The sequence below is a fragment of the Polistes canadensis genome, unplaced genomic scaffold (assembly GCF_001313835.1).
Source record: "Polistes canadensis isolate GaletaPanama2010 unplaced genomic scaffold, ASM131383v1 scaffold_15, whole genome shotgun sequence".
Taxonomy (NCBI): Eukaryota; Metazoa; Arthropoda; class Insecta; order Hymenoptera; family Vespidae; genus Polistes; species Polistes canadensis.
The window spans coordinates 651470-668618 of record NW_014569562.1 but is presented as its reverse complement, the minus strand read 5'-3'; the positions used below and the strand labels follow the sequence as shown (position 1 = coordinate 668618).

Here is a 17149-nt window from a genome sequence, read left to right as displayed (position 1 = left end):
ATTTATATATATATTTATATATACATATATATAATTTTATCTACATTGACTTTTAATCCCGTAGTAAAATATATATTTTATATCTACGAGCCGGCCGGTTTTTTTTTTATTCGTCATCGTTTTATGGAATTGAACGTGTCACTTAAATAAGAAAAACAAATATAAGTGTAAAAAAAAAACAAGGGTGTGATAGATAAGAAATATAAAATTTAAATAAATAGCGATATTTACCGTGAAATAATTTATAAATAATTAACGTTAACAAAAAAGTCGACGGCTCGTAAAAGTAATAAATCTATCTATATATCTATCTATCTATCTATCTATCTATCTTTCTATCTATCTATCTATCTATCTATCTGTCTATCTTACTATCTATCTGTCTATCTATCTATCTATTCTATTCTATTCTATTCTATTCTATTCTATCCATCTGTCTATATCTCTATTTCTCTCTTTTTGATACTAAATATAATAATAATGTTAGATAACAATTAAACGAGAGAAAAGTAAACATTCATATTAGTTGCATATGAACTATATCGGTCATTTTCATTTTTCAAAATGAAAAATAAAATCAACGTTTCTTCCAAGCTTGTCAAAATGTTACGTTATATGTAAAAAAGTTTCTAAGCGTATCTATTTTATATTTAAATTATTATTGTAAAGTTTCGAGTGATAAATCGAGTTACGTTAAATGAGAAAATATCATTTATTATGAAATGAACGTTGTGACAAGCTTGTTTTTCTTAACCCACTACTACTATCTTTCTCAAAGCTATTAGATTAATTAGTATTAGGTATTTATAGATTGCCACTGTACATCGATCTCGGGGCCCTCCTATGTGGTTAACCGTCACATCGACGTGCTAATCCACGTATTGATGGTCCCGAATATTTCAAAATACGAATTGTCGTTCGCCCTTAATCGATACCACGACGTTATTATTAAGAATCGATTCATCGATCGTCTCCTTCAATTTCTATGGTTCTTTATTTCTTTACTCGTTCATTGACGCTAATAAAGGAATCGAATGATTTCAATCAACGAATACAAAAATCATGAATAATTTCACTTTACGTGATAATTGAAAACAAACGAAACATTCTTATGGAATATTCATTATTTCCAAATTTTATTTATAGCTCGTAATAACTATGCCGAGAAGAAAATAGTGAAAATAAATAAATCGTAATGGATCGTTGATCGTTTATCCCGTATGTGTATATACGTGTTCGATTAATCTTCGTTAAAACATGCAATGTATCACAAAATTAGATATTTGTCATCGACTATGTCCAACCGGGATATTGATTTTAATCCAATTAAACATTCGCCGGTTTTCCGATTCGTACTATTTTCAGAGTAAACGATCCCGTTCGTTCAAAAATGTTGCCAACAATCCATTCCTTGTTTCTCAATGTAACGCTAATATCATATATCTCCGATGGAAATTCATATCTACGTGAACGAAAAAACTAAAAATACTAAATTCAGAATAAACATTTTATACAAATTAATTACTCGCACACAATCTCAAGTCTTATTACATTTTTTTTTTAAATTAACTAAAAAGTTAATCAGATTTTGATTGAAGGGGGATCCAAAAAAAAAGTGTGAAAATGAATTAGGTAATATAAAAGTATAAGAATTTTTGAAAAATTTGACGAGTTCGTCACCTTTCCTTCTTTACCCCTCTCTAACGCCCTCCCACCCGGAGGGTAAAAAAACGCTTAGGCAAATACTTGAACGCGTGAAACGGAAGAAGATATGCTTACGGCAAGAACGTAAAACGAATCACGAGTGTATTCCGCTCGGAGATACTTTTAGTCGATGGTAGTGAATTTAAGCCAGGGGTAATCCCCCGAGGATACGAGACAGAACAGGATTGGCGTGCGGCTCGTAAAATCTGTTCCGTCCAGGACCATTACCTCTCGGCATCCTTCGAAATTGTCCCTACGTCGGCGCAATTGGCCGGAAATAACGCTCTTACAACGTTTACCGACTTACGTGATTTTACAACGATCCACACGATATTTTCACATTTTCCTATTTTCATTTTTCGCCAATCTACAATACTCGCAACATTTGAAATAATTTTCACAAAAAATGAGACAGAGGTATATCGTTGTTTTTAAAACATTTTTTTGTAAAAGGAAATATAATATAATTCTCGATTCGTTTGTTACGGTAATAATTGATAGCGTTGATGATGTGACAATTGATATTTGTAAAAAAACAAACAAATTTTATCGAAAGTTTAAATGGACGATCGAATCTAATACAATGTTCTATAATAATAATAATAATAATAATTGATTGTATAATAACATATAGAGATATTAAAAATTTCGATCGATTCTTGATAGTTGGTTTGATATCATAGAGCGGTTTCGATTGGTGGCGAACGGTGCTCGTAATTATGTGGATAATTAATTGAATCGCGACGTCAGGCTACCCCGTTACTGCGTACCACCGCAGGACCGGGCCCGGTGCCCGCTCCCTCGCCTCTTTCGTCAAACGAACGAGAACAGCCGTTTGTCCTTTTCGTTTTGCCACACGTTTTCACCAACCGAACCCTCCCACGATTAGACAAACGCAATCCCTTTGGAAGGGAAAAAGGAATGACCTCGAAAAAACTCCGAGCATGAGTCCTCGTGAGGTCTAATTAATGGAATGTTTATTTATTTATTAAAATCTAACTTTATCACGCAAATATTTGTCTTGACGATGATTTTTCATTACGTAAAATCGATGATGATGATTATTTTAAGATTGTTAATAAATAAAAGGAAAAGAGAATAAAATAAGCTTCGAGCTTTATTTTTGTTTAGTTTCAAGAGAGAAAATTTGTTTTTTTAATCAAACAGAAAAAGAAAAGAATATTATCACGTTTAAATGTTAAAATATTACGTTTGCTTTTAAACGCGGATGAAAGAAAATAAATGCGCAGAGTTTTAATATCGAATGAAAGATCGTTGGGTGATATTTATGCTTGCTAATATTATAGTTACGTGTAATACGAATTTTCGAATACGTTGAAATTCTTTTTTCTTTATATTATCACAGTAAAGGGAGAGTTTTGGATCACGTCACATCTATTACGTAAAAACTCTGTCTAAACGGTATGAGAACCGTTAAAAGTATCATTAGCTTGGCTCGCCTTTAAAGAGGAAGGATAATTAGCGGTTTATTCCACTATCTTTCTCTTACTTTTTTCACTCTTATATAATCGACGATCCGTTTAACTTATCTATCTTCTTCCGGCGAACGAGCTTAATGATATCTTCTAGCTTTTTTTTTCTTCTCTCTCTCTCTCTCTATATATATATATATATATATATATAAAACGAATATATAGTCACGGATATTTTTCGCAAACTTTTTTTTTTCGATCTCTCGCATTTTCTTTCTCTCATTCACTTTTTCTCTGCAGTTCTCTCACTATCTTTATCTATCTCTCTCTTGCTTTTAGCATTCAACTTTCTTTGAAATATCTTCTTATACTTCAATTTACAGGGATAAATAAAGAAGAGAGTGTTGTATATACTTTGTAGGACGCAAGCTCGGACACACGGGAGAAAACCCTTTTTCCACTTCCGAAAAGCTCTAAGATTTCGTTTAACTCGAGTCACTAGAACGATGTCTGACACTATTCGAAAAGAAAATAATGAAAAGGAAAGAGAGAAAAAAAAGAAAATATATATATACTAAATAAATATAAAGTAAAGTAGTAGTAGTAGTAGTAGTAAGTAAGAGTTGAAGAAAGATTGCAATAATTAGGGAGAGTCTTTCAGTAAAAAGAGTAATTAGAGTAAAAAACTATTTATATTTTGAGTGGTGGGTATTTAACGCGAATAAAAATTAACGAACTCTTTGTTTGAGGAAAGCATTTATGAAGAAAAATAAAAAAAGGGAAAATCTAAAGGATGATGGTGTCTTCTGAGAACGTTTTAACTGAAGTTAACGAGCATTCTTGTCGCATCGTCGATAAGCATTTCTCAGTAAGTAATACTCTTTCCATTACGAAAGGATTTAACATGAATGACTGAAGAAGAAAATTTGCTCTTTTATAAACATTGGGAATTCTAATTAAGAATTATAATGACGCTTTTTGACAAATCAAAAGAATCTATATCTATATCTATTTACGAAATTCTTTTAAATACTTTCACTTTAACCCACGGTATCTCGAATTCTCTTATTTCGGGGCTCGGGTTCCTTCATTTTTTCAACGAGCTATATAAATATTAATATGAACTAATAAATAAATTATACATATCGATAAAACACTGAAATAAGAATAGAAACAAGTATACATATATAATAATTACAAAAATACATCTGTATATTTTAAATTCGTATAATTATGAAAAGTTGAAATGATGTTACAGAAGGGGATAAAGTAAAAAAAAAAAAAAAACACCACATATCACAAGTGGATATCATTTGAATGGCAAATTTTTTCCACGAATTTAAATGACTTTTCGCACACAGGTGTGGTGTCTCCCGTTAAATACGACGTATGAGTTCGGACGGTGTGAAAGATAGAGTTTGAAAATACGTTTCTAGGAAGTCATCGTTTCTCATGAGAGAGGAAAGATAAGTTTGGATGAGTAGCATAGAGAAACGTTATGGTAACTCGTTGGATAGGTTAACATTCTCTCTCTCTCTCTCTCTCTCTCTCTCTCTCTCTTTCTCTCCTCTTCCATCTCTTTCTATCTCTAAGGTATTAGTATTCCACTGAACTCGGTTCCTAAATCCTAGAATATATAGCAGAAGTCCGTTCTATCTCTCTCTCTCTCTCTCTCTCTCACACATACACACACTTACTGATACACAAACACACATAAACGCGGGTATTCATCGGTTTTGGTATTCTCCTATAACGCTGGCGGGAGTTTGGAAGGTGTATGGAACACAGTAGTAGTACCTTCAGCTGGTGATTCGACGACGTTAACTTTCCGACAGTTTGCCCGACATTTATGACGTCCACGACGAGGTTTACTCGAACAGGAAGAGACTCCCGTTATTCCACCTTTCAAAGGCACGCGTTGTTATATATACATATACATAAACACTTACGTACATATATCGATCTTGTTATTTCTCTATCTACATCTCTCTCATTCACCTTTCTCTCTTTCCAACTAATTTGAGAATTTAACGAGCTCGAGGATAGAACTTTTACAAACGTTGTTGCCGCGTGAGTGCCTTCATTCTTGCAAACTTAATCAATAATGACAATGATTTTACTCTACCTTTTTTTTTTTTTTCATTTAACTTTTTTTTTTTTTCTTTTCCATTAACTCACTACGAGTAAATTATACGGAAAGAGATAGAACAAAATTACGAAATTTTCAATCATTCAGTTGGTATATTATTTGTCTCGTCTTTTATTACTCGCAGCAAAGTTTTTCTTCTTCTTCTTATTCTTATTCTTATTCTTCTTTATCTCTCATCAAGATTCACGCTATATGAAGAATTACGCTGGACGAGATTTGAAAAGGTAGTACGCGAAATTACTTCCGAGTAGTCGAGCGAAACGAAACGAAACGAAACGAAACGAGTTTCGAACGTTGCCCATGGTTTTCCTCTTTTAAATGCGGTGCACAGCTTAAAAGCTCATTTGGTAGTCCAATGTACCTTATATTTGTAAGTCCACCTTGTGAAAAAGAGAGAGAGAGAGAGAGAGAGATAAAGAGAGTGGACGGGTGGGTGGGGGAGGGGGGAGGGGAGAAAGAGGAAGCATTAGGAAACATTATAATTACGAGTTTGTGAGAGTAGTTTGTTGCACGCGTTTTCTCTGGGCACTTCATAGGTTTCGTATGTATATGTGAAAAAAAAAAAAGATGAAAAGAAATAAATAAAGAAAGAAAGTAAGGAAAACTAAAAAGAGCAAAATTTGTTCTCTTCTATCATCATTATTTGCTTATATTGCAATCTTTCCAATCTTATCAAACGAACTTATTATACAAAACTTTGTGTTTGTTTTTTTTTATATCCGTAATAAATTTAATATTAAATGTATATACGCGATTTTTTATAGGATGGTGCCAGGCATCATCGAAACGTGACTCTGAGTTGAAGAACGAACAAAATATTATATGTATATATACCTTCGTAAAAAAAAAAACAAAAAAATAGAGAAAAAAAAGGGAACGAAAGAAGAATATAATAATAAATGAATTTTGTACATTGTTAAAATGTGATAACCGCACGCGTGCGTGGCAAACGCCAACGAGGGAGCAGGCTTCGCGGCGTGGTCGATGAAACCCTGACCGCTGGGATCGAACGCACCACGAAACTTTGATTCTCTTCGATGTAACCAGCCCTTGTTAAAAAAACAAAAAGAAAGAAAAAAAAGAAAATAATAAGGAATCAAAAAAAGAAAAAATCTTAAAAGAAAGAAAAAGACGAGATTATTTAGAAATTTAGATAAATTATATCACGAATCATTTGTTCTAGTTTTTTTTTCTTCCAACGAGAATTTTCATCCGTACAAAAAAAAATGAAAATAAAATCATAATAAAAATTTAAAATAAAACAATAATAACAATAATAATAATAATAATAATAATTAAAAATAATAATAATAATAATAATACTTAACAAAAAAAAAATCCGCGACTCGTGTATCGTTTAGTTTTATTATACGCGTAATAGGTATAATCGAGTAATCGGATAATATACGCGTGCGCGTTAAAAATTCAACATAGAGAGAGAAATTAGGTGGAACGATAAGGAGAAAACGAGCCCGAGGACAAATTTCGTTCTCACATACGTGTTAATCCTACTGGCAAGCTTGGAAAATGTTCAGCGTATGCAGCGTAAATCCAGAGTAATCGTTAGCCAAAATTGATATTCTCTTTGGAACAGTTTTTTTTTTTTTGTCAGCACCATTACACCTGGATCTATTTAAAAACGTTTGTCGGTTTTTGCTTTTCGTTTCGTTTTTTTCTTTTTTCTTTTTTTTTTTTTTTTCCCGAGGAACAGAGAGAAAATCGAGAATATTAAACGTTTCTGTTTCTTTTTTTATATACAACCTTCTCTCACACGCATCTGTTCCTTTTATATCTTTTCTTTTGTAACGAGGAGAATTTGAACGGGTAATTAAAAAAATAGAAATTTGATAGGGTTGATTAAACGAGTGAATGATATTTTAAAGAATATTTTTTATTACTTTCCTATTTGAATTCTTTTTGAACCGAAAAAAAGAAAATGAAACGAAGAGTTCGGATTAATTGTGTTTTTAATATTTTGTTTTATTAAAAAGAATTTCTATGCTTAACGTCTAATAACCAACCAATCGTTACGCACGGATTAAAAAATTATTTTTGGATGATCGATCAGCAAAAGATTTCAGAAGAAGATGTATTCTTTTATGTGTGTGTGTGTTTTTTTTATTATTATAACAATGTAACTTATTCGTTTAATTATAAATATATTTATTTGACACATATATTTGAATAATGATCGCAATTCGGATGAGTTAATTATATACTTGAAAGAAGAAAAGTGTATTTTCGAAGATCAATCCAAAGGATTGTTCTTTCTTAAAATGAATATAAAAAATAAAAAAAAAAAATAGAGAAAGAAATAAAAGAAATATTTTGATATATATATATAGAGAGAGAGAGAATTATGAAAGGAGTAACGTTACTGGTTCTCGTGTGTCTTATCTCGACTTATATATAACAAGGAAAGCTAGAGTTTGAAAATCCAAGAAAGGGCAAGGTAAGACGTCTGTTAGTCGTTCGACTTTCAGTGGATAAGGCTGATCGATGTTCTGAATTTCCGTTCTCGATACCTCAACATTTTTCCGAAAAGAAATGTCTTCGTGATTCGCGATTTCGATTAAGTATTATACTTTCGAGACTTCATCGCATCTGTCCGATATATCGGACGAGTGGTGCATTTTTAAACAACTTTTTTCATTTTTTACAGTTTATCATTCGCAAATATACAATTTATTTTATACGATATTCAAAAAATGATAACAATCTACAATGTAAAAATTGTTTATTAGAATACCAATTGCAAATTAATCCTAATTCCCTTTCTATTTTTATGGCGTATTATTTTTAACGAATTTCAATACTAGTAAATTAATATTTTTTTTATATTTTAATGAAATATAAATTCCAAATCGTATAACAAGAAAATCGATGTATGTTGTTTTTAAAAACAATTAACGATCATAAGCACTTATCAAAGAAAAACGATATAAAAATGACTTCGCATTGGTTTACAAAAAAGAAATGAATTTTGAAGATAAAACAATGACTTTTCACCATCCCAAGGGTAACATTTATCCGATATGCAAATTTCTAATGATTTTTTCTATACACATTAAAAAAAACGTTGCACTCGTATCTTTTATTTTCGTTTCTTCTTTCAAAAAAACAAATTTCGCACGTTCATATTTACTTAAATCTATTCACGTTGTGCGTTATTGCATCGTTAAGTACTCATCATCATTATCGAGTTGATATTGTTCAAAGAAACAAAACTTTCTCTATTTAAATAATCGTATTCACGTGAGAGGAACAACAAAAAATACAGAAATAAATTATCTAGAATTTTTTTTTCATCATTTATCTATTTCTTTTCCTTCTCTTTCTCCTCTCTCACTTTATATGACTTACTTGTTGCTTTAGCTACCACCAACGGAGTTGCAACCGTTCTCTCATAAATGTCATCACCAAAAGAGACACGTGGGAGAGTACGTTAAAGGTAGAAAAGCAAACCAACAGTGAAAGAGAGAGAAAGAGAGAGAGTGAGTGAGAGAGAGAGAGAGAGAATGAGATGAGGATGAAATGATGGCAAAGGGATCAACATTCTCGGAAAATAGAATTTGTCGAAGGATTCGTGAACGACTATGGCAACGATTGTTTTCATTGAATGAGAGAACGGGATCGACGGAAACGCCTACACTTGAATTTACGACCGGTCATCCAACAGTCCTACGTGTGATATATATGTATGTGTATGTATGTGCGAATACGTGCATATATGTGTATAGTGGAAGAGTACTTGACAATTGTTGGGAAATTGAAAATAGATTTACGTTCATTCTCTTTGATTCTCCATTTAATAAAAAAAAAAATAACTGGCGTAATATATAACACGTTAACATTTTTATAATTTAATATTATTATTTAGAATAATTAGTATGTTATTAATTAATCGTAATCGAGTACATGATCATAAGGTAAAACAAAGTTTTAAATAACAAACAGATTTTTAATATTTTATTTATTAATTATATTTATAATGAAATAAATCAAATCTAACGAATTATTTTTCTATTTTATTCTAGATCATTTGTTTCTATTTCTCTCTTTCTCTTGTTGTATCATTTTGACAACGTTGTTAAAAAATAATCAAATAAATAATAAATGATTTTTTCGAGAAGAAATTCCATTGAAATGACGTCAATGCGTAAATTGTTTAATCACGCGTTATATTAACTATCGTTTTATCATTCTTCTCTCACTTTTTCTTCCCTCACTCTTTCAATTTTTTTTTATTTTCATTTTAAGGGCGGCAAGGTACATACATACAATCGTCTCCTCCACCAACTCTTTTCTATTTTCTTTTTTTTTTTTTTTTCTTTTTTTTGGCGGCTCTACACAAAGCGAGAGATAAATGCACGTAGATATACACCAGCATTCCGATTCTCCGGACTCTCGAGTATGTACTATCGTTTTTTTCTCGCATCTATTACCTGCCCCGTTTTCTTTTTCTTTTTCTTTTCCCTTTTCTCTTCTTTTTTTTTTTACACTCGAAAAACAATAGGAGGAAAACAGAACGAAATCGTGACGCTTTTTCGTTGTCCTCCCGCGAAATAACCGTTTTCACACCTGCCCAGGTGCAACGAATATTTTTGTCATTTTTTCCTTTTTTTTTTCTTTACAAAACGGGCCGCGTGTCCTCCTTTACAAAACGAAATAATTCGACAAATATTTGTATCCTTCGTATTCGTAACATCGTAGTTTTTATTTATATCTTTTATTGAATTTTTCTTTGTGAATTCTTCGTTGAAATAAAATCATAAGAAGATGTCTTTCTTATGTGCCTTTTTTTTCTGTTCTTTTTTTTCTTTCTTTCTTTTTTGTAATACGCTTAACGTCAACGAGTGAATAAAATTTGTCATTGTGTCTGAATAATAATTTCATTTTATTAACATTTCCGAGATAAATTACGAAAAGATTTTGGTATGACGGGCAATCGGCTTTTTTCTTTTTTTTTTTTTTTTCTTTTTTTATAAATCAAACAAGAACGAACGTTGTTGCTTCTTTGACAAAGTTTCAAGAAGTTTGCGTCGTCGACTTTTATCGAATGGGGTTTTCCTTGAAGTTTGTGTTAAAGGTTACGACCGAAAAGCTTCACAACCCGAAAGCTCATTAGCCCTTATCTCGGAACGTTTAACTTCGCAATTGCATTTACCGAGGTCGTGATGTTCCTTTTCTCTCTTTTTCTCTCTCTCTCTCTCTTTTTTTCCTTTTTTATTTTTTCATGAACGTGATCGCGAGAAAATACAGAAACGAATCTTCTCGAGTATGCGAGAGTTCCTTTTTTAATCGTTTTGCACGCGACAAGAATTTCTCCCGAAGCTTTTTTCCTACCAAACCCAACATCTCATCTCAAATTTACTCAATTCTCGAAGCTTATAATAATAACCGAGAAATTTTCTCGTTAAAATAATAAAATTGTCTACAAACCGCCTTCCCCCTCCCCCCCCCTCCTCACAAACACGCTAATTTCTTTCTCCATAATTCCAAGAATATTTTCCCGTTTCCATCGAATTTCTATTTCTTCGTACGGTATTTTTTCTCTGTTTTTTTTTTTTTGTTTGGCAAATATTTTCAAAATAAACAACGTTCAATATAAAAATCTCTAACTTAGTCATGTTTAAACATTGTTTATCTTGTTTCAATACGATTATAAAATATTGAATAATATTTTCATCGAGACACATTAATATAATAACTTTTCTTATTAACGTGAACAATATTGAATAATATGAGCAAATTTGAACGTAATAAATACCAGCAGTCGTTTATCTTATTTTTTAAAAATAAATTTTTTTGTTATCCTAATATATAATAGATAATATAAAATATATATGTTTTAGATATTATATTCAATTCACACTTGATCGAAAAATTAATCGATCATTCGTTCGTATATTTTTATACTGTCGAGAAAATTTGTTTTTTTTTTTATCGAGAAAGATCGAAGAATAAGAAAGAGATAATAATTGAAAAGGAATATATTAATTTAATTAATTCAGAGAAGATTTTTAATAGACACACGAAGAAAGTTATAGGCGTGACTACGCTATTGTATGGAAAGGGGGTTGTTGTTACCTGGTTGGTAGTGATAATCACGGAACCACATCATCTGAAGCTTGCTTTCCCTTTTCCAGTAGCAACCTCTTTTCATTAGCGTCTGTCTTTTTAGTTAAAGCCATGCCGTGCCATGCCTCGAGATAAATGCACGTGTGGATAGAAGCAGTTACTAGCTTTGCGATTGTATCTCGAGTGGTGTCACACCGATGTGCTGCTCTTCCTATTCAAAAATATCTTTTTTCTATACTTGCTTAAATACAATGACTAGGAGTTTCGTATACATCGGTGTAATGTTTACACACGTTCAACAATATTTTCTTTTTAAAATTCTTTACTTTTAAATGAATGTTTAATCGAAAAGTGTTCGTATTAATTTAACAAATTTGTTGATATCACATCAATTGCAAAAGTATATTAAGATTTGATTAAATGTGAAATTTCAATATTTTTATATAGCTATATTTTATAAATAATTTATTTTACTTTTTTCCTATCAGGGATAACGATAAGTTGATTAAATGTATGTATGTATTAAATGAAATTCATTGAAAACAAATAAAAAAGAAATGAAAAATATTTGTAGTGCGTAAGGTGATTGATCGAATGTACAAAATCGTATTGTCGTGTAATAATTATTCCTTTGGTTTAATTTGACAATAGGTGATTTGTTAGGATTACACGCGAAATAGGTAAAGTAATAACAAATTGTTACGTAATTATGTTGATACGATTTGAAATTCGCGTTTACGATTCGATATCACGATTGCTTATGATTAAATTTCACGAATTTATCGATTATTTCATTTAAAATGAAATACGGAAGGAACAAATTTATACTTAACTGGTAGAGGAAAAAATATTACATTTATTTATTGTTGTAATCATTGAATAGAACGAATTTTCCTAAGTATAGTTGACACCGTTGAAATAAAGCATTCAATCGAATTCTTTTTTTTTTTTGTTATTTTTAATACTATATTCTTAACTTTAATTATTTTCGGTCGAATGTTAAGTAGTATTTAAGTGTCGTATTTAAATGATGCCGTTACACCGAGGGGTATATTTCACAAGGATATTATCATCAAGAACGTAGATCCCTTACTTTTCCATCCCCTCGACAATATTTCACCATAGCTGGCATTTAACCAACGCTATTTTCTAAAATATCTACGTTGCTATTAATTTTAACTAAAATCTCAATCTTCCTACTCCCATACATACATACATAAATATATATATATATTTCATCTTATCTTATTTTTTCTTTTTCGTTCTCATAAATATTTAAAATGAGAATATATGAAAAAGTATAAAAAATATATATTAAAATTTATAATATTATAAATATTCAAATTATTTATCATACCAATATACAAAGTATACAAATATTCATTTCTCTTTTATTTTTAAAGAAAGATAAATTTTACATACGTACAATTTTGTTGTATTATAAATGGGGTCATTTGATACTAAAAAATTAAATATTAAAAATTATAAATATTAAAATTAATTGTAATATATATACTAATATAGAATTTATATATATATTTCTTTTTTTTATTTTCAAAGAAAGATAAATTTGTGTATAGCCTATCTAAAACGAGATACTTGTTAATGGACAAGACATATCGATTAACAAGCATCACGTATAAACAATAACGTGTCACTAACTCGTACAAGACCATCGACAATTATCGATATCACACGACTATCAATTGGACTCGTAACACATGATTACTATTAGCTATCTATAATGATGGTTACTATTATCATTGGTTGTCCATCTACAATGAATAGTCCTTCACCAATCGAGAACGTTGCTATACTATTGTTTATCATCAACTGAATATACTGCTTTTACCAATGTTGTGTCATCATTTAATAATATCGGAAAACAAAAATTCAACATTTATTATATATTTCATTACTTTATTCTTAATAAACCGTAACCATTATCTATTATTCGATTAAATTCAATAAAAAAAAAAAAATAATCGCAACAACATGGTAGTACCTTGATCGGTTGTTATAGAGAAAATTTTATTTCATAAACAATATCGAAAAGATTAACAAAATTCATTATTTTATTTCATTCGTTTAATCTTAATTAATCCCCATAAATATTATCCTTTAGTTAATCGGGGAAAAGATTACGATAAGTGCTGTGATCGTTAAACCGATGGCACGTTAATTAAAAGGTGTCACGATAAACAGAGAAAACACGAAGTACATACAAATGTTTTCTTTTTCCTTCATGATTATTATCCTCTCGCAATTTTTATTATCTAAACGTACGTTTTTTTTCTTTCTTTTTTCATCTTCAACGAATAGTAAAAAATATTCAACGTACAAATAAGTCGACGATAAAAAGTAACATTTTTACGTTTGTCATTAAAATCGTCTTTGATAATATTATTCGAAGAGAACTTGTGCGTTGAATTTTGATTTCAATAAATTTGAACTAGTAAACATTGTCTTTCGTTCTCGCATTCATTAACTCGGTAATGTTTACATTTCGTCTTCGGTCATTCGACTTATTTCTTCTGCGTTCAGTTTGTCTCTAACAGCGAACCTGTTAACAATGACGTAACGTCTCCAGTAAAAAATTACTAACAACAGATTTTCAAGTTATCCTGTGCGAGATACATAGAAAGAAAATTAATTTGGTGAGCTTGTTCTTTTCATAATAATTATTTTTAATATAATAATTTTATATTATATAGAAATAAGATATATAATTATATATTTATATAATATATAATATATTTATCGTAAATATTAATTTAATAATTTATAACGTAAAATTGTTAACGTTGTGTTCTTTCATTAAGATTATTATTTTTCTCCGACATGTGTGTGTGTGTGTACTGTAATATTAACAATTTCTCATTTATACGTTTGCGTTTATTAACGCACATAAATAAAATATCGACGATAAAGATGAACGATATTAGACACAGTGATGTCTTTCACACCATAAGTCATAATTAACTCTCACATTTCAATATCCCATCTGGGATAGATTAATCAATGTATTACATTTACAGTCATTAAATCTCTGCGAGAGGCTCGTTAACGCGAATTGATTTGCCGTTTCTGTCGATAATATGCGAACCATCGAGATTTCCCCCTTCTCTCTTTCTCACTCTCTCTCTCTCTCTCTCTCTCTCTCTACTATATCGTAATGCATTCTAGTACTAACCACATATACACAGATATCTATATAACTGTTTATTATCTCTTATAGATCAATAAATCTGATCGTCGCGGAAACAACTTTCAACGCGATAAAATAAACGTTTTAGTTATTATTAAATTTTACGTTATCCCCCCCTTTCCCTCCCACAAGGAAATTCATCGTAGCAAAATAAAAGCAAATATTTAATTAATTTATTTTCATTTTTTTTTTTGGGGGGGATTTCTCTTCGACAAATACACACGCAATGATTTATAATATATTCTTTTTTTTTTAATTAAATGATCGATATATAGGTAACGTGGAAATTTGAAAAAAAAAAAAAAAGATAAACGATTTCTTTATTTTAAATTGAATAATTATAAAGTAGTATACACATTTATAATTATATCATGGATGATAAATAAGTGACAAATTTATTACGAGATACATTATTGGTGGTATAGAAAACTGATGCATATACAAAACTTATCTTTGCATTCGATCAAATTTTATGAAAGTCACTAGCCCATTAAATGCAATTATAAATATGAGGTCAATAAGACTGAAAAATAAAATCATAATAAAATTGAAGGTATTTTAACACGTCATTCCTGTATTAGAAGGGTTGGAGTTAATTACTTGTCAATTGGTATTCTCTCTCTCTCTCTCTCTCTTTCTCTTTTTATGATGTCTGATCTCATATCACCGACACAGATCAATGTATTTAATTACGATTTACTATGTCGATGGAATACGCTGCGATACGCTGAAATCTATCTATCGATAGTTATAATATTTATATATTGTTGTAAAATAATATTACTAACGTGAACGAATCAATGAATAAATGAAAAAACGAAAGTGTTAATATCAATCCAATTAAAACGAAACAATAATCTGTCTAATCTCATGTTTTGATAAAGAAACATTTAAAAATATTACATAGAACGAACATTTCGGTAACAGTTAATGACAATTTTAAAATGATCCTCTCATAAAACGTTAAATATCATTATTTAAAACCATATCGATTATTCGGAATCTTTTAAATGAATACTACTACCGTGAAATTGTATTTATACGCGTATTTATAAATTATAATCTTTTGTTATAACAGGTTATGCGAAGGAACGCGCGAAATTGGTAAGATTGAGAGAAGAATATAAAAGAATTTCTATTTGTTTAAATTCTCTTTCTTTTTCTCGTAAGCTTCGGAGCTTTTAAAGCTAGGAAAATCGATCAAACTATACTTATACCGTTATAGATACTTTTTCTATTATTTCATAAGTATTCGAATATTGAATACACGATTGCATTTCAATGGTCCTTTGAGATCCAACCATTTTTTTTTTTTTTTATCTTATTTATTTTAAATTAGATTTTGTTTTTTAACGATCGAATTAGATCGATCAATTTGATATTAAATAAAAATTGTTTAATGAGCATAGAGCGAATGGATTAACAACAATAATGACAAAATAAAATATAAAACATCGAATAGTATAAATTTCTATTTAAGATAGAATAAATAATGCATCGAGTATTATATTTGGACGGGTTGAAAAGTTTTTAGTCTCAAAATAGTAATCAATTTTTTTCGGTTCTCTTTTTGTTGTTGTTGTTATTTAAAATAAAACAAATAGTTCTTTTTATCGAGGTTTATATTATTTCAAACAATCCTCGTCTTGCGCGAGCATAAAAATGAAATAATTTTTCATTAATTATTAGTCCGAAGAGGGATCGATTCTATTTCTAAAGAAATTCTCGAGACCATTTGTTTTCTTTGATAATAATAAGCTCTTTGAAAAAAAAATTAGCATAAATGGGTAGAATCGAGTGCGCGCGGTGTTATTTCACTAGTACTTGTGAAACGAGTATAGATAGGTAAATACACGAGTACTTACTTTGATGCTTGCAAAGGTGAAAAAAAAAAAAAAAGAGAAAATGGTAAAAAAGAAAAGAAAAGAAAAGAAAAGAAGAAAAGAGAAGAATAAAAATCAAGTATTACTCGCGTTCAAATGGAAAGTATGTCGCGAAGTGTGTTTCTTATCTCGAGCACCATTTCCATAATATCACGTACAAAGATTCGAATGGTCCTCGTCGTCGTTGTTGTCGTCGTTGTTGTCGTCATCGTCGCATCGTGTTTTCTTGCTTTCATTTTGGAAGAAAATCCGGGAATAACACAGTAACACGAGTGAGGGAGAGAGAGTGAGAGAGAGACATAGTACGTATACTCTATCATTCGAAATAATAGTTGAATTATTAGAAAATAAAAACTCTCATTGCTCAAGTTTTTCCAAATGGAAAATAAATAAACTCGAAATATTTATCTTCGTTTATACTGTGTTGAAATTTACATTGAAAAAAAAAAAAATATCCTCACCTTTTTCTCTCTTCTCGATTTATTATTTCAATCGGTTATTATTATTTCGTTTCCGATAATTAAAATCTGCGAAAAAGTTCTTTTCCCGTTCGTACGAAGGGAATATTAATTTATTAACAAAATTGAATATAAATAATAAATAAATAAATAAAGAAAAAAAAATAATATTATAAATTCTACAAGAGAGAAACAATTTTTAAACATAAAACATTAATTTACCGTCGTTTTCC

At 30.0% G+C, this 17149-nt stretch overlaps 1 protein-coding gene across 7 annotated transcripts in view; it reads left to right on the top strand.

Annotated features, from left to right (window-relative positions):
* LOC106793531 (neuronal acetylcholine receptor subunit alpha-7) overlaps positions 1-17149 on the top strand; it is a 250571-nt gene that overhangs the window by 129874 nt on the left and 103548 nt on the right. The window lies entirely within an intron of this gene.